The following is a 23,443-nucleotide window of genomic DNA, read 5'->3' as shown; positions in this document are numbered from 1 at the left end:
AAAATGGATGATCTGAACGTATGATTCGTACTACCAATAACATGATGCGAACCCTTCTCTTTCATTTTAATCTTCCTCCTCCTTTCTGGTCCGAGGCCCTCCACATGGCAACCCACTTACTCAACATTCTCCCTTCTGTCTCAATTTCTAATGACACTCCTCACTACCGCCTTTTTTCGGCGCCATCCCACTTATGACCACTTACGTGTGTTTGGTTGCTTGTGTTTCCCTCGTCTTCACACCACCCATAAATTCCAACCTCGCTCCACTCCTTGTATTTTCCTTGGCTACCCCACTCTTCATCGTGGTTTCCGTTGTTATGATTTATCCTATCGAAAGATCAGTCTCTCTCGTCATGACACCTTTGACGAGTCCATTTTTCTATACGGCTCTGTTACTCCAACCGAATCTCCTTCCTATGATTTTTTATCTGACTCCGATATCTCTCCCAATCTTCGTCAGATATTACAACCTCCTCCTACTAAAATTGTTCCACCCACCACCACTACTACCATTAACACCCCTACTTCTCCTCATATGCCTGAGGATGGACCTACTTCCCCGCCTCTTAGCCCTCCACCATCCACCCATGAAGCCCCCCCCCCCTCCCCCTCCAACTCACCACATGCACACCAGATCTAGAAGTGGCATTGTGAAACCAATTGTTCGCCTTAATCCCCATTCTTCATCTCTCTCATTTGTCCCTAGGTCACACATACAGGCTTTGAAAGATCCAAATTGGCATAAAGCAATGAACGAGGAATAAAATGCTCTTATTACAAACGATACTTGGGTCCTTGTACCACGTCCACCAGGGGCCAATGTGGTTCGATCTTTGTGGTTATTCAAACAGAAGTTTAATGATGATGGTTCTTTATCTCACTATAAAGCACGATTAGTAGCAAATGGTCGCAGTCAACAACATGGAATCGATTGTGATGAGACTTTTAGCCCGGTTGTCAAACTGACAACTATCCATACTGTTCTAAGTCTGGCTATTTCCAGGCATTGGCCCATTCATCAGCTTGATGTGAAGAATGCATTTCTTCACGACCATCTTCACGAGACCGTTTACATGCATCAGCCACCGGGATTCCAGGACCCTCAGCATCCAGATTATGTATGTCATCTTCAGCGATCTTTATACGGTCTTAAATAGACCCCGCGGGTTTGGTATCAGTGGTTTGCTCAACAGGCTCTACGAATGGGTTTTCACCACAGTCTCACGGATACCTCCCTATTTATTTACCATCATGGAGCCGATACAGCCTACTTATTACTATATGTTGATGGCATTGTGTTGACTGAGTCATCTACGTCTCTTCTTGAGTCCATCATATCTCACCTCAGATGAGAGTTTGTGATGACTGATCTTGGTGCTCTCAACTATTTTCTTGGTATTTCAGTTACTCGATCGTCTCATGGTCTCTTTCTATCGCAACAGAAATTTGCATCTGAGATTCTTGACAGGGCTCATATGAGTCAGTGTAATCCTGCTCGCACACTGGCCGAAACCACACATAAGTTGGATGCTATTGGTCCTCCTGTTGCCGGCCCCTCTCTGTTTTGCAGTCTGGTTGGTGCTCTTCAGTACCTTACTTTTACTCGGTCGTACATTGCCTTCGCTGTTCAGCAAATCTGCATATCCATGCATGACCCACGGGAGCCTCACTTGCATGCTCTCAAGCACATTTTACGCTATATCAGAGGTACCTTGGACCACGGTCTGCAGCTTCATGCTTCTCTAACGTCTGATCTTTATGCTTACTCAGACACCAACTAGGGCGGGTGCCATGTGTCTCGGCGCTCCACTTCATGATACTGTATGTTTCTTGGAGATAATCTCATTTCATGGTCGTCTAAACGACAAGGGGTCATTTCTACGTCTAGTGCAGAGGCGGAGTATCGCGGCGTTGCTAACATTGTTGCAGAGACATGTTGGGTTCGTAATTTACTTCGAGAGCTTCGGTGCCCGCCTACCAAAGCTACTATTGTCTATTGTGATAATATCAGTTCGGTTTACATGACATCGAACCCCGTGCAACACCAGCGCACGAAACACATCGAGATTGATATTCATTTTGTTCGTGATCTAGTTGCTCGCGGTGCAGTTCGAGTTTTTCACGTGCCTTCTTCCGCTCAGTATGCTGAAATCTTCACCACAGGCCTTCCGACTACACTCTTTAACGACTTCAAAACTAGTTTGAAAGTTCAGAATTCTCCTCCCGATCAAACTGTCGGGGGAGGGGGGGTGTTAGCGGATATATTATTCATACATTTGTATTTAGTTTAGTATTTTTGTATTTAGGCTTGTACTGTTTAGCCCATTGTACGTATTTGGCCCATGTAGCCTCATGTATTTATACTCTCATTAATGAAGTCGTATGGCAGGAGGTAATTACAAACTATTAGGTGTAACATTCCTTTGGTGAATTTCCAAATGGTCTATGACGTGCTAGATTAGGCATCCCATTGGGGTAACAATCCTAAGAAGAAGAATCAAGTGATGGTATTTGCTATGGATCTCTATGGTGCATTTGGAAGGCGATGAACGAGAGTCTTTTTAATAACAAGAGGGTGTGTGCTACAAAAGCGGCCAACATCATTAAGTCTACTATGTTTCTATGGTTTAAACATCAGAGTGTTAACGGTGGTTTAAGATGGTCACATTAGACAACCCACCCTCTCATTGATTTGTAATGTTTTTGTTTTCCGCTTCATCTTTCCTTTGTACTCTCGTTTTGCCTTTTTCCTAGCAACCTGCTATGTTGGGGCCTTTTAATTCATATTCTCATTTGTTGATTAAAAAAAAGATAAATGTTTATATCCGATTCAAATGAAGTTGATAGGAATGATTGAACTTTATGGTTATAATTCTTAAAAGATCGGATTTAATGATGTCCATATATCATTTTAACCATGAATAATACCACGTCTTATCTGGCGTGAATCAACACTTTTCAAGTCAATAGTATGGTATAGTTATATTTAAAATCTAAAGAGTAAATTACACGAATGGTCCCTATGGTTTGGGGTAATTTGCACGTTTGGTCCCTAACTTACTTTTTTAACTCGGAAGGTCCCTATTGTTTGTTTTTGTTGCGTGCTTGGTCCCTGTCTTACCTAAAAAATATTATTTTGCCCTTGATTTTTTAATTTATTTAAATAAACACACCCCAACCCCACTTCCACATTACATTACCTTACCTTATCTACCCCACCTTATTTAAATAAATAAAAAAATCAATGGCAAAATAGTCTTTTTAGGTATGACAGGGACTAAGTGCACAACAAAAACAAAGTATAGGGACCTTCCGAGTTAAAAAAATAAGTTAGGGACCAAACGTGCAAATTACCCCAAACCATAGGGACCATTCGTGTAATATACTCAAATCTAAATTATGCATAGACAGAGCAATAAATACCTTAAATTATGTTTAATGTCATTAAAAAATATACATATTTTTTAATATTCAAAATAAAACGATGACATAAAAACAGAAAGTTAAGCTATAACCAAATATGACTTCAATCTACATAAATTGATATATAAATATAATTTACGATATTAATATATAATCTATTGAAACCTTCGAAGACTGTATTCTAACATGTAAGTCGTGTATCATATGACATATATAATATATTTCTTGTGCATTGCTATATATATATATATATATATATATATATATATATATATATATATATATATATATATATATATATATATATATATATATATATATATATATATATATATATATACTAGCTGTTTACCCGCGCTAAGCGTCGGACGGCAAAAAGTTTCTTTCGGAAGATAGTTTTAATGTGATGATTAGTTTCCTTTAGACGTGAGCTATTCATTGCGATCATTTGGTAGACAATTTTGTGTCGAATAGTTCATTTCAACGCATAGTTTCTTGCTAGGTGCATAGTCATACAATACGACAAAAGTTGAGTCTACATTTGGAATTTTATCTAATAGTTCATACTTGATTTTACAATATATAAATAACAACAATCTGCAATCATGTAGTTTTGTACATTTATAACATGTCCAATATATAAACTACATCAATCTACAATCATGTTGCTTCATCTGCTAGCCCTGCATTAAACATGAAATGAGCATCTAAGATACATATTTGAAGAAATTGTAAAATGATAAGTTGTTGATTGTACCTTGTTAATCACATAAAACTTCTTTGTACACAACGTTTGATGTGTAGATTCCATCATTATCAAACGTTTTTTCCGGCTTTACTAATACCTTGGCAGGGGCAAGACGGTCACATTTGTTGCAATATTTTTTTGGGAACACATAGTCACACAACAAACATAGTACTTTCGTTTGTAAAAAATGTTAAAAATGATATTTTTATAAAGTAGAATGCTATTTTCTGTATATTTTCAAAAGTTTTATTGATAAATTTCATTTTTCTATAAAATGACCAAAATGCCCTTTATCCAAAATAAAGACGAAAAATAACCTTTTCTGTTCTTTTTAACCCACCTTTTGCACATATCACATTTAATAACTTTTTTAATCAAATCGGGGCAGAACAGTCTTTAAAAATCTGTCAACAGCGATACAAAATTTCCCAAACAAAACATACTCACACTTTCAAAACATTGTACTTTTGTTTGTAAAAAATGTTAAAAATCATATTTTTATAGAGTACAATGATATTTTCTAGATATTTTCTAAAGTTTTATTGTGTCAACATCATTTTTCTATGAAAGAACCTATAATTATCGATATGCAGTAAATTAATAAACTTTTAAGATTTTCTTTTGACTTGGCCAATAAAAAATTAACAAATATCAGCAACATATATTCAAATTGCATATGAAGAAGTAAAAAAAAAAGAAGGAAAAGACGAAAATACTTTGGCAGTGAGATTGAAACCTATATTTCCGAGTCTAAAGTTAATTGTTCCATTTCAAGTTCAAAGTTCCAAAATTAGGTCGTTGACCTTAACGTATGACAAGACTGGAATAGACAGGATTGGAATAGACAGGACTGGACTTGACAAACTTTCTAGGCTACTCTTAATGATGAGAATGATAAGGGCATTCATGTCATTTTTCACAAAAGAGAGAAGGGCATAATGGTCAGATGGTGTTTTTGGAACATATAAAGTAGGTAAGAGTTTTAGATACCTTCAACTACTTCCTCTGCTACTTTTGAATGTTGTTTGACCAAGTCTCCTTGATACTGATATTTAGAAGAGCTGCTGATAGTTTTTGGGATAAAGTCTTGACACCACCCTCAAGTTCTTCATGTGGTATTTCAGACTTTGATGTGACTTCGGGTGACAAGGAACTTTGATTTGAATATATCTTTTGAAGATTCAAAAACAAAAAAGTATAAGATTTTAACCAACACTTGAAAAAGCAGAAATCAAGGAAGAAAAATATAACAAAACCAAGATATCATAATTGGTCTATTTCAACAAGATTTCTGAGGCATTAATTAATCTTGAATTGTCTAAGAACAAAGAATACACGCATTATCTTATTTCTGTTGCAAAAATTAACACAATTTTGACTTTGAAAGTCAAACACGAACGTATTGCTTTCCAAATTCAAACTCGATTCGCAATTACAAACAGTTTTACATTCTTACTCAAATTGTTCAAATCTTCATCTTTTCTTGTATTCCGATGTAGTTATCTTAATTTCTAGTATATTTCATAGTAATTTCGGATTTATATGTGACGTGTTTGACTGTAAAAGTTTAACTATAACATGAAGAGGAATCTTATTCTGATGATAGCTCAAGGAAGAAAAGCTACTTAATAGAATTAAGACCATATTTACCAGCCAATAACTACATACTACTATCAAATCATAGGATGCATTGTTTGGGCAAAATCAGCATCGAGCAAGGAAAACATAGATGAGAAGAGTATGATAGTCAAATACTTCCTTCTCCGTTTTGGTATTACTTTGACTAAAATCGAAATCTTATTCACGTAAAGAACAAAGGGAGTAGAGAAAGAGGTGAGAACCTTGACGGCTTGGCCAACAAGACCAGGTTCCGAGTATGAACACCAAGCTGACTGATTTGGTCCCATTCACTTCCGTGCTCCTTCGAAGATCATGTGGCGTACCATCCGAGGTCAGGTGGCGACGGTGGAGACGCTAAGAACAGTGAAGATGCACAAACCTAAATTAGAAACTAAATGGAGAAGATGATGGTAAATTCCAAATATAGATTAGAGGAATCTATTACCTGGATGAGAAAACGGAGAAGATGATGGCGATTTCCAGATCTGCTCAGCATCTGGTCAAGAAACAAAAAGACTCATCAACACATATTAAAGATGCATAGCATTGCTACCACATCGTGGTGGCCAACATCGATGAGTGGTGGCGGGGATGGACAGCAAGTTAGGGTAGAGAGAGGGAGAGTAACGGATAAGAAAGAAATCAATTCAGAAATTACCCTGAAAGCACCAAATCAGTCATCAATTGTTAAACGTAAACCACTTTCAAGTAAATAGAGATGTAGAGAAAGAGAGAGAGATTCAAGAAACATAAGGCGGTGATGGAAGTAACTCACTGTTCGAGATCGAGAGAGAGAGAAAGAGAGGCGAGAGAGATCACTGCATCTTTGGTGGGGGAAGTCGGCAGCCGTGAACCTTAGGTGGGAGACGTTGGTGGAGATCACTGCATCTTTGGTGGAGACGATGAGAATTGCGGTTGTGTTTAGGAGATTAGGGTAAGATCCGTGTAGTGTGTAGTGTAATACGTATATGATATGTGTAGTGTAATACGTATAAGATTGGTTATATGCTTAATATTATTGTACATGAGGTAATATATGTTGTACCTCTTAATTTTCAAGAAATGGGCAATATCCTTAATAATATAGTAAAGATAAATATATATATATATATATATATATATATATATATATATATATATATATATATATATATATATATAAAAATTGGTCTCATACAAGTCAGAGAAAACTTGATACATGAATATAATTGTACGATGTGATTGACTGATTGTGAAGATCATATCAGTTTTGAAAAGGGTGATAAACCAAACCGTGTTTTAAAAAGTGAATTGTGTTTGACTTTGTCGCATGATAGAATTTTAGCCACATGCATGATTCATGTCCATGTTATAAATTTTGAATCTCATTCGATGCTTAGATTAACTTTTCAGGAATCATAGAGGTATGTGATTGTGATCAAATGTGTTAGAAATAATGATTGAAAAAAAAGTCTATGAATTTTTGTAAATTTACACCAACAACTTCCAAAGACTTAGAACTAATTTTTTAACTCTTTATCTTTACAATGAATTATAGAGTTAGATATACAAAATATCAACTTATTTTAAATTTCATTTTACGCAATATATTTTTTATGTATTTTTTTCATTCATCTAGGCAACATGCTTTAATTTTCTAAAAACATAAATTACAAAAATAGTCTTGTATAGTAAAATTTAAGAAAATCGTTTCCATTTTAAAGTATGTTGCCTAAGATGTTGTTCGTTTGTCTTCTCATTCGTTATACAATGATAACTAAGATTTATATATTAAAAAAATAACAAAATTGTAAAAATGGTCCCTATGGTATGCATTTTTTGGGGTTTTAGTCCAAACAACGACTTTTTTTTGGATTGGTGGTCCTTTTGAGATAGTTTGCTTGTGATTTTGGTCATTCACTAAACTGAAAAGACTAAATTGCCCTTACTATATTTATTTTTCCATTTTTATTTTTTTCCTATAAGTATTTATATATAAAAAATAAAAATAGGGGCCCACATACCTCTCTCTCTCTCTCTCTCTCTCTCTATCTAGCTATCTATCTATTTATCTATCTCCGGACCTTCTATCTGTTGGATTAAGTGTCTAAGCTCATAACTATAATTGGTATGTACTTGACCCGAGAGTAGCATGGTCCATTTGGGTTGCATATCACCACGACAATTTGATAGGATGGACTTTTGAGAAGAGTTTAATTATGATTTATTAATATATTATAAGTTCTAATATATTAATATGAAATCATATTATTTAATTAGTATTGATCAAGAATTAATTTGGAATTAATTTAGTGATCAAAAGAGAATAATTAAATATATGGGGATTGATTGTGTAAATCATTGATTCTTATAATGTGGGCCAATGATCCATAATTCTTTAGGTTGGGCTAAACCAATGTGACAACCCATGGATAGTCCATGGAGGTTTAAACTCATGGAGCCTAAGGAATATGGAAGGTCATGCACATTAGGGTTTACATGGTGTAACCCTAATCTTTCCACACTATATAAGAAGCCCCTTAGCATCCAAAATGACTCACTAGTGTTCTTGGAGATCATAGAGCCGATTTTGGTGCTAGTATACTCTCTCTCAAAAGTCATCCTTTAGTCTAAGGTGTGTTGTGAACCATTTGAGGTGTCACACTTGGGGCAGTAAGTTCTTGTAACGCCCGTGTTTCGGGGCTAAGCATTAGTAGATGATGTAATAGTCTAGGTCAACTGTTGTAACTCTTTTTGAAGTAATAAAGATGAATTATTTGAGTATTATGTGAATTTATGTGTTTTTTACTTAATTATAAAGATATAATTAATAAAGAATAAAAATAAGCGTCAAAATTAAAGTGTGAGATAAACCCGATATCTTTACATAAAGTTGTAGTAGTCGAAACAAGGATTCCGGTGATATTAAGAACGCCGAAATCCGAGTTATAATGAAGAAGTTATGACCCTTCGAAGTTTCGCGACGGAACCGGCACGACATCGGGAAGCGTAAATAGTGAATTTACGATAGAACGATTTTTAGCCTTAGCAATCTAAACGAAAGTCATAGAATATGTTAAACCGAGAGCGTCCATAAAAAGAACGCCCAAATCTGACTTCGTATGAGGAAGTTATGATTTTTCGAAGTTTCGGCTTAGCAGTGTACAGCCCGAAGTTCGAATATTAGATCGAGCGGTTTTTAGCCGACACAACGACACAACCTAAACAATAATCGAAGATCTCGTTGATAGTAGCGTGACGATAACAAGACAGACGAAAACGGATGTCGGATGAAGAAGTTATGAATTTTTAACGCACCAATCCTGTCCCGGCCTGTTAAAAATAAAGTCAAAATTAGCCGACGAAGTCTAAACGAAAGTTGTAGAGTACCATCCCGCCTACACGTGGATATAAAGAACGTCGAAAACGGAGCTTGTATGCGTAACTTACGAATTTTAGAAGTCGGAATATAAATCTGCGAAATGTGATGACGTGGCATAATCTGGGCCGATGCTTGCTGACCACGCCTCGCTTCGGATGGGTGACATCTGGCCTTGATACGCCTCGCGCACAAGAGGAGCGCCCAACATCCGAAGTACGCCCTGCGTACGAGAAGGTTACGCGCAACGTTCTGATCCCTCATACGGTCCGAAGAAGAGCCACGATGACCCAGCAGCCTTGCGACGCGTGCTCGTATGAAGCCACACTACGCCCAGCGTACACCTTCGGTACGCCCAGCGTAGACCGAAGCTGGAGCCTAAAAATAGGTTGCAAAGGTAGCCTCTTTTCTTCACCAATTTACTCACCATTTCTCTCTCTACTTTCTCTCACTACCCCCTAACCCCCCCCCCCCCAAGCCTAGGTAAACCCCCTAGCACCCGAATGAAGCCCCGAGGCTCCCGGAGTCCCGAGAAAAAGGGTCTTTCGGTTCGGAAACGCTGCTCCAAGTGAAGCCCTGTTTTCGAGAAAACCCGCTGTAAGTGAGCTACGCCTACGCTATTTTTAATATAACTTTTATTTAATTATAGTAACGATATTAGGAATTTATAATAATTATTTAGGCTATTATTGTAATATCCCGAGTTTTGTCATTTGTAGTCCCTGGGGATGGAAGGGTAAAGTCGTGAAGAGCCTAAGGGCTAAATTGTAATTTTGGGACCAGGAGGAATACGCTGCGCGTACATAAGGGTACACTGAGGGCGCGCCCTAATACGCTGGGCGTACTCATAACAGAAGGAAACCCTAATATCTCGGGTTGGGGGCTATATAAACATCATTATGGCTCATTTCTCTCCTCCTTCTCAGCCTCCATCTTCCAGAACGTCCCCAAACCCTAGTTCTTGTGTGTGAAAGTGAGTTGGTGGGTATTTTGAGCTCTTGAAGGTGAAGCCATTGCAACAAATACTTGAAGAAGGAGATTGGCTTGTAGATCTGAAGTTGTGTTGTGCCCTAGAAGCTCCAGAAGGTAAAAAGCTTCAAACTTTATGCTTGTAGGTCATAGATCTACCCTTTCTAGCATTATGGAACCATTTCTTGTCCTAAAACCCCAATATGGTGCATGATGCATTTTGGACGAGATAAGCTGTCCTTTCTGGACCTTGAAGAGGTCTTAAGTGATAAAAATGTGGTCCCAATGACTTATGATGTCCCATGCATGTGGTAGAAGGGTCTTAATGGATTAAGACCTTGGATTAAGAGCTTTCTGGACGTCCAAAGTGATAAAGTTTGAGACTTTATGAGTCCTAGGCACATTTGGTCACTGGATCTGGAGTTTGGGCTTAAGTGCTTAAGCCATTAAGCACTTATTAGGGTTTTGGTGAAACCCTGCGTACGCCCAGCGTAAGGTTCTGTACACCCAGCGTACCGAGTCAATGACCCCGTTTTCCAGTCAATGCGAGACTCGTGTACGCCCCGCGTAGCCTTGGGGTACGCCCAGCGCACGCCTTCTGTGGACTTTTGGTGATTTGAGCTTTGGGTTTGGGCTACTTTTTGGTCTAGTAGGGTTGGGCCTTGCTGGACTTTCTGATTAGATATGTTTTGGACCAGTTTTGTTGGTAGTGGATCATGGGGTTAAGCCCTATAAAGAAGTTAGGCCCAATTTAGTAAATTGGGCCAATAATGGGCCTTGCATAAAGACTTTCAAGGTTATAGACTTGAAATTGGGCCTTGGCCCAATAAAAGAGAATGGACATGATGGATTGAGTGGACCCTTAGCCAATAATGTTATGATGTGTAATGACTTGGTATTTATCATGTGATAGTTCGGGATTTTCGGTGAGATAGCGATTCGGGAGTTGCTACTTCAGTTCAGGTCGACATTGCGAGGTGAGTTATCCTCACTATATCAAGAGGGTCTAAGGCACCAAGGCCGACCCTTATGGATTTGTATTCGGATTATGGCATGTTATGTTCTTGATTTACATCCTGGTTAGTTCGGTGTCCTGGTTATAGGATGATGTTATGCTATTATGATCTGTTAGATCGGTATCCTGGTATATAGGGTGATGCTATGTTAGTGACCTGGTTAGGTCGGTATCCTGGTAGATAGGATGTTGCTATGCTATATGATCTGTTAGATCGGTATCCTGGTGTAACACCCAAAAATTTCATGCCAATTTAAAACTTTTTCAAAACATTTAAAAACCAATCATCATTACAAAGTTGTTTTCAAAATATCTAACATCAGAGTTTTCCCAGAAACCTAAACAAATCATGAGGAGCTGTACGATCATGCCTTCGCCTTGCCACGATCACCGGATGTACCTGAAACAATAAACTGAAACTGTAAGCCCGAAAACTTAGTGAGCTCCCCCAAAATACCAACTCCATACCAAAATAACCACAACAAATAATATTTTCAGATCAGTATGCATAATGAGCCTTCAGCCTGACTGGACCGCCTCACAGGGCCTACAGCCTATCTGGACCGCTCCCGAGCCTTCGGCATGATTGGACCTCCTCGCAGGGCCTACAGCCTATCCGGACCGCTCACCGGGTATGTTGGCCTTCAGCACAAAGCAGGACCGCCTCAACCCAACCCCCAATCAAACAAACATGTGCACATAAATATCATACGCTAGCTCATATCATATAACAGTCAAACCGATCTATCAGATCACTAGTCATAACGACATCCCAATAACCGGGATACGGACCTAACCGGTCACTAACATAGCATCATCCTATAACCAGGATACTAACCTAACCAGGTCACTAAGCGTAAGCAAAACACCATCCTAACTACCAGCATGTAATAAACATATCATGCCATAATCCATACAAATATATAGAGGGCCGGCCTTGGTGCCTTAGACCCTGTTGATATAGTGAGGATAACTCACCTTGCGACTTCCGACTGGAAATAAAAAGCTCCACTCTCGAATCACCGCCACGCACCCCACCACTTATACTCAACACATCATAAGGTTTATAAATTCCTGAATACCCTAGAAGTCAACTGGTCAACCCTTGGTCAAAGTCAAAGTCAACTGTCAAGGTCAACAGTCCATGTTGACCTCAACTCGTCGAGTATTCTCAGCTACTCGCCGACTTTTTTGCAATACTTGTCCGCTCGCCGAGTCGCCAGAGTGACTCGTTGAGTTCCTAAGGCTCGTGGTCGAAGCTCCACGGCTACTCGTCGGGTTTCCTTCTTGCACTCGACAAGTCCACACGCATCCCTTAATTGGGAAACCCTAACTGACTCGCCGAGTTGTTCATCCAACTCGTCGAGTCTACGACAATCTTCATCGGGCTCGCCGAGTTGTTCATCCAACTTGTCGGGTCCATGCCCATCTTCATATGACTCGCCGAGTCGACCATGCGACTCGCCGAGTCCCTTCAGTCCTTCAACCATACAGACACTTTTTAAGCAATGCATAGGCTCCAAATTGCAGATCCAACTTCCTTAGGCATGCTTATCACGTAAAGTTGCAGACTTTACGTGCATGCAAAGCTTTTAAGACCCTAAAATAATAAAACTAAGCTTGCAATGAAGTTACACCCTTGAGGGAAAGCTCATACTAGGAAAAGCTGATGACTTTATGAATCTAGAGGTCAAAGGGAGTCCAGATCTGAAGTTACAACTTCAGATCTTGGCTTAAGCACAAGAACCCTTTTCTTAAAACTCATGCAAAAGAGGTCAAAAGAGAGATGAGCCAAAGAAACAACTTAATACCTTCCAGAGAGTGACAACTGATCATCAGTGTACGACCCAGTCGTCAATCTCCACCAGTCCTTGGCCCCGGACCTTAGCAGATTCAGAGCACACCTGACCCTTTGGTCAGTAGGACACGAGCAGGTAAAGAAACACCCCTCCACATCTGAAATCCACCTCATCGCCTTGATGGGGTCCTCTGTCCCATCAAAAGTACGGGGCTTCGTGTTATCGAAGTCCTTGTACTGGAACCCCCGATTGGCTCCTCCTCCTCCCCCCCGCCGCTGTTACAGCTGATGCAACTGCAGCGGCAGCCGTTTCCGCAAGGGCTGCGTATCGCTCGTCGAAGTACTCGACCATGGCGGTCTTAATAGACCCAAACATCTCTGGCAGCTGTGCTCGGAACGCAGAAGCAACCTCATCATGCAGGATCTCCCGAATCCTGGCGTCCAACTCCTCTGTACCCATCTGCACCACGGGCTCAGGTGTTGTTGTCCCCTCCTGGCCTCCGTCTCCTAATCCTGATCCTGAACCGGATCCAGTCACGAAGCATCTCATCATCACCATTCTGAAACATACCACAAGATATCAGATAATCCACATAAATAACTGGAAACTAACTCCCGACTAACCCTAGGGGTTGTGACTTCCTTGATACGCGTATGGGTCATGTGCTTTCAGTAGTACGGGCCCATACTACCTTCCACACCTACCCATATTTGTCTCAAGTATCACCACACACCCTACAATATACACAACATGGTGAGCGCTCAATCCTCACTCCTAGAGGAATGCTAAATATCTCATAATTGGCCTCCCGGCCCCTCACTACCCACCCATTCATGAAACTTCCACCAACTCCTGCAGCACTAGTGTATGCTAGCCATACATAACGATGGAACCTATAGACTTTCGAATATCCAATCCTACCCTAAGCCCTAATAAGAATTGAACATAAGGCCAGATCAAACATTCTCAGGCTATAAGATCTTAATCATATACAATTGTGATGCATACACAAGTAACTACAGTAATGATGTCAATTTCATATAAGGAAAACCCTAGGCTACCAGGCATCATGTAATCAGGCAATTCTATTATGCAATTCCTGAAGATCCCTAGCCTAGCACTAGCATGCAGTTCTAACATATCACAATATCAAATAACTGTATGGTATTTTGGGGTCACTTATTGGCTCCGGCTGATCGTACACCCTGCATCCTCCTTTACTTATTTTGAAAACCATTTGAAAATCATTTTGAAAATCTTTTCCTTGATTTGAGACTAGAGTCACACGAGTGTTCTTCCAATTCACTCAAACCAAGGCTCTGATACCAACTTGTAACACCCAAAAATTTCATGCCAATTTAAAACTTTTTCAAAACATTTAAAAACCAAAGCTAAGCTTGCAATGAAGTTACACCCTTGAGGGAAATCTCATACTAGGCAAAGCTGATGACTTTATGAATCTAGAGGTCAAGGGGAGTCCAGATTTGAAGTTACAACTTCAGATCTTGGCTTAAGCACAAGAACCCTTTTCTTAAAACTCATGCAAAAGAGGTTAAAAGAGAGATGCACCAAAGAAACAGCTTAATACCTTCCAGAGAGTGACAACTGATGAATCTCTTAGCTCCCCACGAGTTCCTAGCCTTGATTTCCTTGCTTCCCAAAGTGTTTTCTCCTCCAAAATTCCTCCTCCAAGCTTGAACACACCAAAAGAACACACACACTCGATTTAGGGTTTGAGAGGGACAAGAAGCAGTAAAGGGGAGGCTGGGGGAGGCCAATTATCCTTTAAATAGGGTGCAATACCCCGAAACTTAGGGTTTTATCTGCCAGCTCCTACTCGTCGAGTCCATTCTTGGACTCGGCGAGTAGGTCACTAAAATACGTGGACCATCCCGCTACTACTCAACGAGTAGGGCAACCAACTCGTCGAGTAGACCTTGGAATCAAAGAATTTCTTATTTAAATCAATACCTAAGAATCGGTGCGTTACAATTCTCCCCCACTTGAACTAGACTTCGTCCTCGAAGTCTGCTGCGGCGAACAGTCCCGGATAGTGCTCCAACATTTCTGCCTCTGGCTCCCACGTCCACTCAGACCCCCTACGATGCTCCCACTGTACCTTCACCAAAGCTATCTCCTTGTTCCTCAGAACTTTCGTCTTCCTCTCCAATATGGCCACAGGCCTCTCCACATAATTCAAGCGTTCATCGACCTGAATATCATCTAGTGACACCACTGCCTCTTGATCCATAATGCACTTTTGCAATTGCGAAACATGGAAGGTGTTGTGAATCCGAATAAACTCCTCCAGAAACTCTAATCTGTATGCCACCTTGCCAATCCTGGCAATGATCCTGAATGGCCCAATATATCGGGGACCCAATTTTCCCCTCTTCCTGAAGCGGGTCACACCCTTCTAGGGCGAGACCTTCAGGAGTACCATATCACCGACCTGAAACTCTAACTCGGATCGGCGCCGGTCGGCGTAACTCTTCTGCCGACTCTGAGCGGTCTGCAGCCGCTGCCTAACCTGCTGAATCTTCTCAGTAGTCTGCAAGACCACCTCCGTCAGACCCATCACCTTGTGTCCGACCTCACCCCAACAAACCAGGGTGCGACATCTCCGCCCGTACAATAGCTCGAAAGGCGAACTCCGCAAGCGGTAAGTGGGAATCCCAGCTCCCACCGAAATCAATGACACATGCCCTCAACATATCCTCGAGGGTCTGAATGGTCCGCTCGCTCTGGCCGTCTAACTGGGGTGAAATGTTGTGCTGATGTGCAACCACGTGCCCAGTTCCTCGTGGAACTTCTGCCAGAAGCAGGAGGTAAATCTAACATCCCGGTTGGAGACAATGGAGACCGGAACCCCATGGCGAGAAACGATCTCGCGAACATATATGTCGGCCAATATCTCGGCCGACGAACTCTCCCGTATGGCCAAGAAATGGGCACTCTTGGTCAATCGATCCACGATGACCCATATAGCATCAAACCCCTTCGCCGTTCTCGGCAGCTTGGTAATAAAATCCATCGTAATCTGTTCCCATTTCCACATGGGAATATCCAGGGCTTCAGCTTGCCATGCGGCCTCTGATGCTCGACCTTGACCATCTTACAGGTCAAGCATCTCTCGATGTACCAAGCGATTTCTGGCTTCATGCACGACCACCAGTAGCTCAAACTCAAATCCCTGTACATCTTGGTGGCCCCCGGGTGAATAGAAAAATGAGACTTATGAGCCTCCTCCATGACCGTCTGCCTGACCCCACCAGACATCAGAACCTAGACCCGACCGCATCGGGTCAATAATCCTCGGCTATCCTGCACAAAACGGGTGTTCTCACCCTTGATCCTCTCCAACTTCCAGTTCTCCGGTCGCATGCCCTCAACCTGAGCATCTCTGATCACACTCACAAGCAGAGAATCCACCAATATCCTCATACATACCGCTGGGATGGAAGACCCATCTGACTTGCGGCTCAAAGCATCCACCACCACATTCGCTTTACCAGGGTGGTAAAGGATCTCGCAATCGTAGTCCTTGACTACATCCAGCCACCTGCGCTGCCTCATGTTCATGTTCGGCTGATCCATGATATGTCTCAATCTCTTGTGATCCGTATATATGGTACAACGAACCCCATATAAGTAATGTCTCCATAACTTGAGAGCGAACACCACCGCTCCCAGCTCCAGATCATGAGTAGGATATCTCGTCTCATGCGGCTTCAGCTGCCGCGACGCGTAAGCTATCACCCGACCTCTCTGCATAAGGACTGCCCCTAAACCTGTGATGGAGGCATCACAAAACACCACGAAGTCATCAACCCCTTCCGAGAGTGTCAAAACTGGAGCCTCACACAACCGCTGTCGGAGGGTCTTGAACGCCCTCTGTTGCTCAGGGCCCTACCGGAAATCCACCCCCTTCCTCGTCAGACGAGTGAGAGGTACTGAAATCTTGGAGAAATCCTGAATGAATCTCCGGTAGTATCCCGCTAATCCTAAAAAGCTCCTGATGTCCGAGGGAGATTTCGGAACCTCCCACTGCATAACTGCTTCGATTTTGGCCGGGTCGACCAAAATTCCCTCCTGGTTAACGAGGTGTCCAAGGAACTGGACCTCTCGTAACCAAAACTCACACTTCGAGAACTTGGTGTATAGCCGCTCTCGTCTCAGAACTCCCAATAACTCCTTGAGATGCTCCTCGTGCTGCTCTCGGGTCTTAGAATACACCAAGATATCGTCGATAAACACAATGACCGATTGATCAAGCATCGGTCTGCAGACCCGATTCATCAGGTCCATGAATACTGCTGGTGCGTTGGTTTGCCCAAACGGCATCACCACGAACTCGTAATGTCCATAATGCGTTCGGAACGCGGTCTTCTCCACGTCCTCCTCTCTGACCCGGACCTGATGATACCCCGACCTCAAATCAATCTTGGAGAACCAAGATGCACCCTGCAACTGATCGAAATGATCATCTATCCTCGGGAGTGGATAACGGTTCTTCACCGTCAACTTGTTCAGCTCCCTATAATCAATGCACATCCGGTGCGAACCGTCTTTTTTCCTGACGAAAAGGATCGGTGCTCCCCATGGAGAACTGCTAGGTCGAATGAACTGCTTGCCCATCAGTTCCTGCAGCTGTGAAGACAGCTCCTGCATCTCGGGTGGCGCCAGTCGGTACGACGCCTTGGCGATAGGAGCCGCACCTGGTACCAAGTCGATCCGGAACTCGACCTGCCTCGCCGAAGGTATCCCTGGCAACTCCTCCGGGAACACGTCGGCAAACTCCCTAACCACTGGAACCTCTGAAACTGAAATCTGATCCTTGATCCGTGTATCCACCACATATGCTAGATATCCCGCACACCCGTGCTGAATACACTGTCGAACCCTGGCGGCTGAACAAAACCTTGATCCCACTCTGGTGCCCTCACCATATACAACCAGTTCTCCCCCACTTGGGATTCGAACTACCACTCACTGGCCCTCACAATCAATCATAGCACCAAACCGACTGAGCCAATCGATGCCTACAATCACACACACCTCCCCCATGGGGATCAGAATCAAATATATCGGAAAAGACACCCCGAAAATCTCCAACTCACACCCTCGATAAACCGAAGAAGCAGAAACCCTGTGTTCGTTGGCGATAGAGACTCGCAACGGACACTCTAACTCGCCCACTGACACACTGAACTCCCTACTAAATGACTGCGATACGAAGGACCGACTCACCCTCGAGTCAAATAAAACCAAAGCAGGCAAAGAGTTCACTAAAAACATACCTAATCACAGGTACACAGATAAGCATAATACAATTATAATAAATGAAATAAAGGAGAGAAAAATACCAGCAATCACATCTGGTGCTTCCCTGGCCTCCTCTGCGGTCAACTGGAAAGCACGCCCCTGAGCCTTCGGAGGCTCTGCCTTGACTAGCCTCCCATCCGGTATCCTCAATGTAGCCGGCGCTGGAGTCTGCGCCGGCCTGACTGCGAGCTGTGGACAATTGGTCTTCACGTGACCAACCTGATGACAATGATAGCATAACCTCATATCCGATGCAGGGGCTATTTGGCGACAATCCCTAGCATAGTGTCCCTCCTTGCCACACTTGTGGCACCCACTACCCGTCCGACAAACCCCGGGATGACTCTTGCCACACTTTCCACAAGTGCGGCTCTGCTGGCCCCCGATCCTTGCATCAGTGGTCTTAGACCGCTTAGGCGCCGACTGCGACTACGTCGGGGCCTGCCGCTGGTCTCTCATCTGCAGCTCAATCTCCAACTCACGCCGCCTAGCGGCCTCTTGCAACTCCAAAAGAGTATCACATCGCTGGGTAGACACAAACTGGCGGATGTCAGTCTTGAGCATGCTCAGATAACGGGTCATCTGGGCCTGCTCAGAAGCAAACTCCGGGCAGAACATCGCCCTCTCTGTGAACATGCGGGTGATCTCCGTCACCGACTCCCCCTCCTCTTTCAAACTCAAAAACTCCTGCGACAGCCGTTCCCGCTCGACTCGTGGAATGTATCGGGCGCGAAACATATCCCTGAACTGCTCCCAAGTAACAGCAGCTCTCTGATCATCAGTGTACGACCTAGTCGTCAATCTCCACCAGTCCTTGGCCCCGGACCTTAGCAGATTCAGAGCACACCTGACCCTTTGGTCAGTAGGACACGAGCAGGTAAAGAAACACCCCTCCACATCTGAAATCCACCTCATCGCCTTGATGGGGTCCTCTGTCCCATCAAAAGTACGGGGCTTCGTTTTATCGAAGTCCTTGTACTGGAAGCCCCGATTGGCTCCTCCTCCTCCCCCCCTCCGCTGTTACAGCTGATGCAACTGCAGCGGCAGCCGTTTCCGCAAGGGCTGCGTATCGCTCGTCGAAGTACTCGACCATGGCGGTCTTAATAGACCCAAACATCTCTGGCAGCTGTGCTCGGAACGCAGAAGCAACCTCATCATGCAGGATCTCCCGAATCCTGGCGTCCAACTCCTCTGTACCCATCTGCACCACGGGCTCAGGTGTTGTTGGCCCCTCCTGGCCTCCGTCTCCTAATCCTGATCCTGAACCGGATCCAGTCACGAAGCATCTCATCATCACCATTCTGAAACATACCACAAGATATCAGATAATCCACATAAATAACTGGAAACTAACTCCCGACTAACCCTAGGGGTTGTGACTTCCTTGATACGCGTATGGGTCATGTGCTTTCAGTAGTACGGGCCCATACTACCTTCCACACCTACCTATATTTGTCTCAAGTATCACCACACACCCTACAATATACACAACATGGCGAGCGCTCAATCCTCACTCCTAGAGGAATGCTAAATATCTCATAATTGGCCTCCCGGCCCCTCACTACCCACCCATTCATGAAACTTCCACCAACTCCTGCAGCACTAGTGTATGCTAGCCATACATAACGATGGAACCTATAGACTTTCGAATATCCAATCCTACCCTAAGCCCTAATAAGAATTGAACATAAGGCCAGATCAAACATTCTCAGGCTATAAGATCTTAATCATATACAATTGTGATGCATACACAAGTAACTACAGTAATGATGTCAATTTCATATAAGGAAAACCCTAGGCTACCAGGCATCATGTAATCAGGCAATTCTATTATGCAATTCCTGAAGATCCCTAGCCTAGCACTAGCATGCAGTTCTAACATATCACAATATCAAATAACTGTATGGTATTTTGGGGTCACTTATTGGCTCCGGCTGATCGTACACCCTGCATCCTCCTTTACTTATTTTGAAAACCATTTGAAAATCATTTTGAAAATCTTTTCCTTGATTTGAGACTAGAGTCACACGAGTGTTCTTCCAATTCACTCAAACCAAGGCTCTGATACCAACTTGTAACACCCAAAAATTTCATGCCAATTTAAAACTTTTTCAAACCATTTAAAAACCAAAGCTAAGCTTGCAATGAAGTTACACCCTTGAGGGAAATCTCATACTAGGCAAAGCTGATGACTTTATGAATCTAGAGGTCAAGGGGAGTCCAGATCTGAAGTTACAACTTCAGATCTTGGCTTAAGCACAAGAACCCTTTTCTTAAAACTCATGCAAAAGAGGTTAAAAGAGAGATGCACCAAAGAAACAGCTTAATACCTTCCAGAGAGTGACAACTGATGAATCTCTTAGCTCCCCACGAGTTCCTAGCCTTGATTTCCTTGCTTCCCAAAGTGTTTTCTCCTCCAAAATTCCTCCTCCAAGCTTGAACACACCAAAAGAACACACACACTCGATTTAGGGTTTGAGAGGGACAAGAAGCAGTAAAGGGGAGGCTGGGGGAGGCTAATTATCCTTTAAATAGGGTGCAATACCCCGAAACTTAGGGTTTCATCTGCCAGCTCCTACTCGTCGAGTCCATTCTTGGACTCGGCGAGTAGGTCACTAAAATACGTGGACCATCCCGCTACTACTCGACGAGTAGGGCAACCAACTCGTCGAGTAGACCTTGGAATCAAAGAATTTCTTATTTAAATCAATACCTGAGAATCGGTGCGTTACACCTGATATATAGGATGATTCTATGTTAGTGACCTGATTAGGTCGGTATCCTGGTTATAGGATGTTGTTATGATTGATGATTTGTTAGATCGGTATCCTGATAGATAGGATGTTATGCTATTATGATCTGTTAGATCGGTAACCTGGTATATAGGATGATGCTATGTTAGTGACCTGGTTAGGTCGGTATCCTGGTTATAGGATGTTGCTATGCTATATGATCTGTTAGATCGGTTTGTTGCCTATAGACTGTTATGTGATTATTTGTTATATGTGCATTTGGTTGTTTGATTGGGGGTTTGGGTTGAGGCGGTCCTGTTTTTTGCTGAAGGCCAACATACCCATGTAACACCCATAAAATTTAAGCCAATTTAAAACTTTTTAAACAGTCCAAAAACCATTAGTTATTAAAAAACTTGTTTTCAAAAGGTATAATATCAGAGTATCCCAGAAACATAAACATAAATAAGAGGAGTTGTACGATCACGCCTTCGCCTTGCCTTGATCCCTTGATGTACTTGAAACAATAAACTGAAACTGTAAGCCCGAGGCTTAGTGAGTTCCCCAAAATACCGATACACTGCATATAATACATATACCAATAACAACAGGTACTGGGTCCACAGCTTTGCAGACTGGAATACCCCTGGGCCCACAGTGTGAGTCTGGATTGCCTACCAGGCCCACAGCTCACATCTGGAGTGCCATCAAGCCCACAGTACGAGTCTGGATTGCCTATCGGGCCCACAACTCGTATCTGGAATGCTATCGAGCCCACAGTACGAGTCTATATTGCCTACCGGGCCCACAACTCGTATCTGGAATGCTCTTAGGGTTTTTTGGTCACCGCACGAAGCAGTACATCCTCAACCCATCCCACATAACATATCAACATATAACATAACTACTGAGCATGCAGATAATCATATAACAACACAGGTAGTCCTACAGATCTACCTAACTGGATAACCACTAGCATGCAACACTAACTCATACTCAACTTCTAACACTGCTAGGATAACATATCCAATGGGCCGGCCTTGGTGCCTTAGACCCCTTAGTATAGTGAGGTAACTCACCTCGAATGCAGAAGCTTCCTGAAAGAAATCCTTAGCTGCTGCCCTGACCACTTGCTGAGCTATCAATACCGATCAATATACCCAATTAGCAATTGGTCCCATACTATAATCCTTAATCCATGCATGGGGGTAAAATGACCATTCTACCCCTGACCCAGTATGATCCCAAAACAAAGGCCCAAACTCAAACAAAAGCCCAACAGTATAATGTCCATAAATCCATCAATGGCCCAATTTTCCAAATTGGGCCCAAACCTCTACATGGGTCTTACCATGAGGCCCAAATCCTTCTTTTCAGTCCAACCCACCTAGCATCTCGATGGTCCAATAATAATCCAAACACTTAAGCCCAAAATGCTAAAAAAAACACTCGTGGCCCAAACCATGGCCCACGTTTCTAAATTGGGACCAAATCCTTCTGAGGCCTTTTCCCATATCATTAACAGCCCACAACCAGATGACCCAATGGGCCCAAGATAAACAAGCCCAACAGTTGGCCTACACCGAAGCCCAACAAGCGAAACCCATTCTGACTGAGTACGCAGGGCGTACTCAGCTGTACGCAGCGCATACTCGATTCGTGACTTGTACGCTGCGCGTACCAGCTTGTACGCCCAACGTACTCCTCTTTTAAGTCCTTTTTGCCATTAAGCACTTAATGCTTCAAACCAAGGGACCAAATTACAGATCTGAGTTCTACTTAACGTCTTAATCCATAAAGTCACTGACTTGGTGACTTATATGACCCACATGAACCCAACACTCAAAGTATAGCAATCTACTTCCATGAAAATGGCCATAACTCTTGCATGAACCCATTAAGACCTCCAAGATGGAAACTTTCTGCCTTAGGGACTCAAATAGCACCAAGGGTGGCAACCCTAAGCCTAAGAATCGGATTTGAACCATAAAGCTTCATCCTTGGGACCAAAAAGGGACCAAAACCCATAAATGGTAGATCTAAGAGATGAATGATCAAGTTCAAAGCTTTATACCTTCATTAAGCTGAAAATGAGTCACAAAAGCCAGATCCATAAGCTTCTCCTTGATCCCCCATCGTTGCATCAACTCCACCTTCTTGGAAATGGACCAAATACTCCAAAAATGGACTCCATGAGATCCAAAATGTCACCATGGATGATTAAGGACGATTTCTAGGGTTTAGAGGGGTGGAGGCTGAAGATATTAGGGTTAGGTTATGAGATAAGGTGTTTAAATAGTGTCCAAGACCCTAAAATAGGGTTCTGATCTGATTGGCGTACGCCCAGCGTACTCCGAAGAACATTCGCGACCATCCTGGTCAGTACGCCCAGCGTACTCCAAGGTACGCCCAGCGTACTGCCTTCTTCACTAGTACGCCCCGTGTACGCTTT

The sequence above is a fragment of the Lactuca virosa genome, chromosome 8 (assembly GCF_052849685.1).
Source record: "Lactuca virosa cultivar CGN04683 chromosome 8, Lactuca_virosa_CGN04683_v6, whole genome shotgun sequence".
Classification (NCBI taxonomy): domain Eukaryota; kingdom Viridiplantae; phylum Streptophyta; class Magnoliopsida; order Asterales; family Asteraceae; genus Lactuca; species Lactuca virosa.
The sequence above is the reverse complement of the archived record's forward strand: the minus strand, read 5'-3'. Positions refer to the sequence as shown.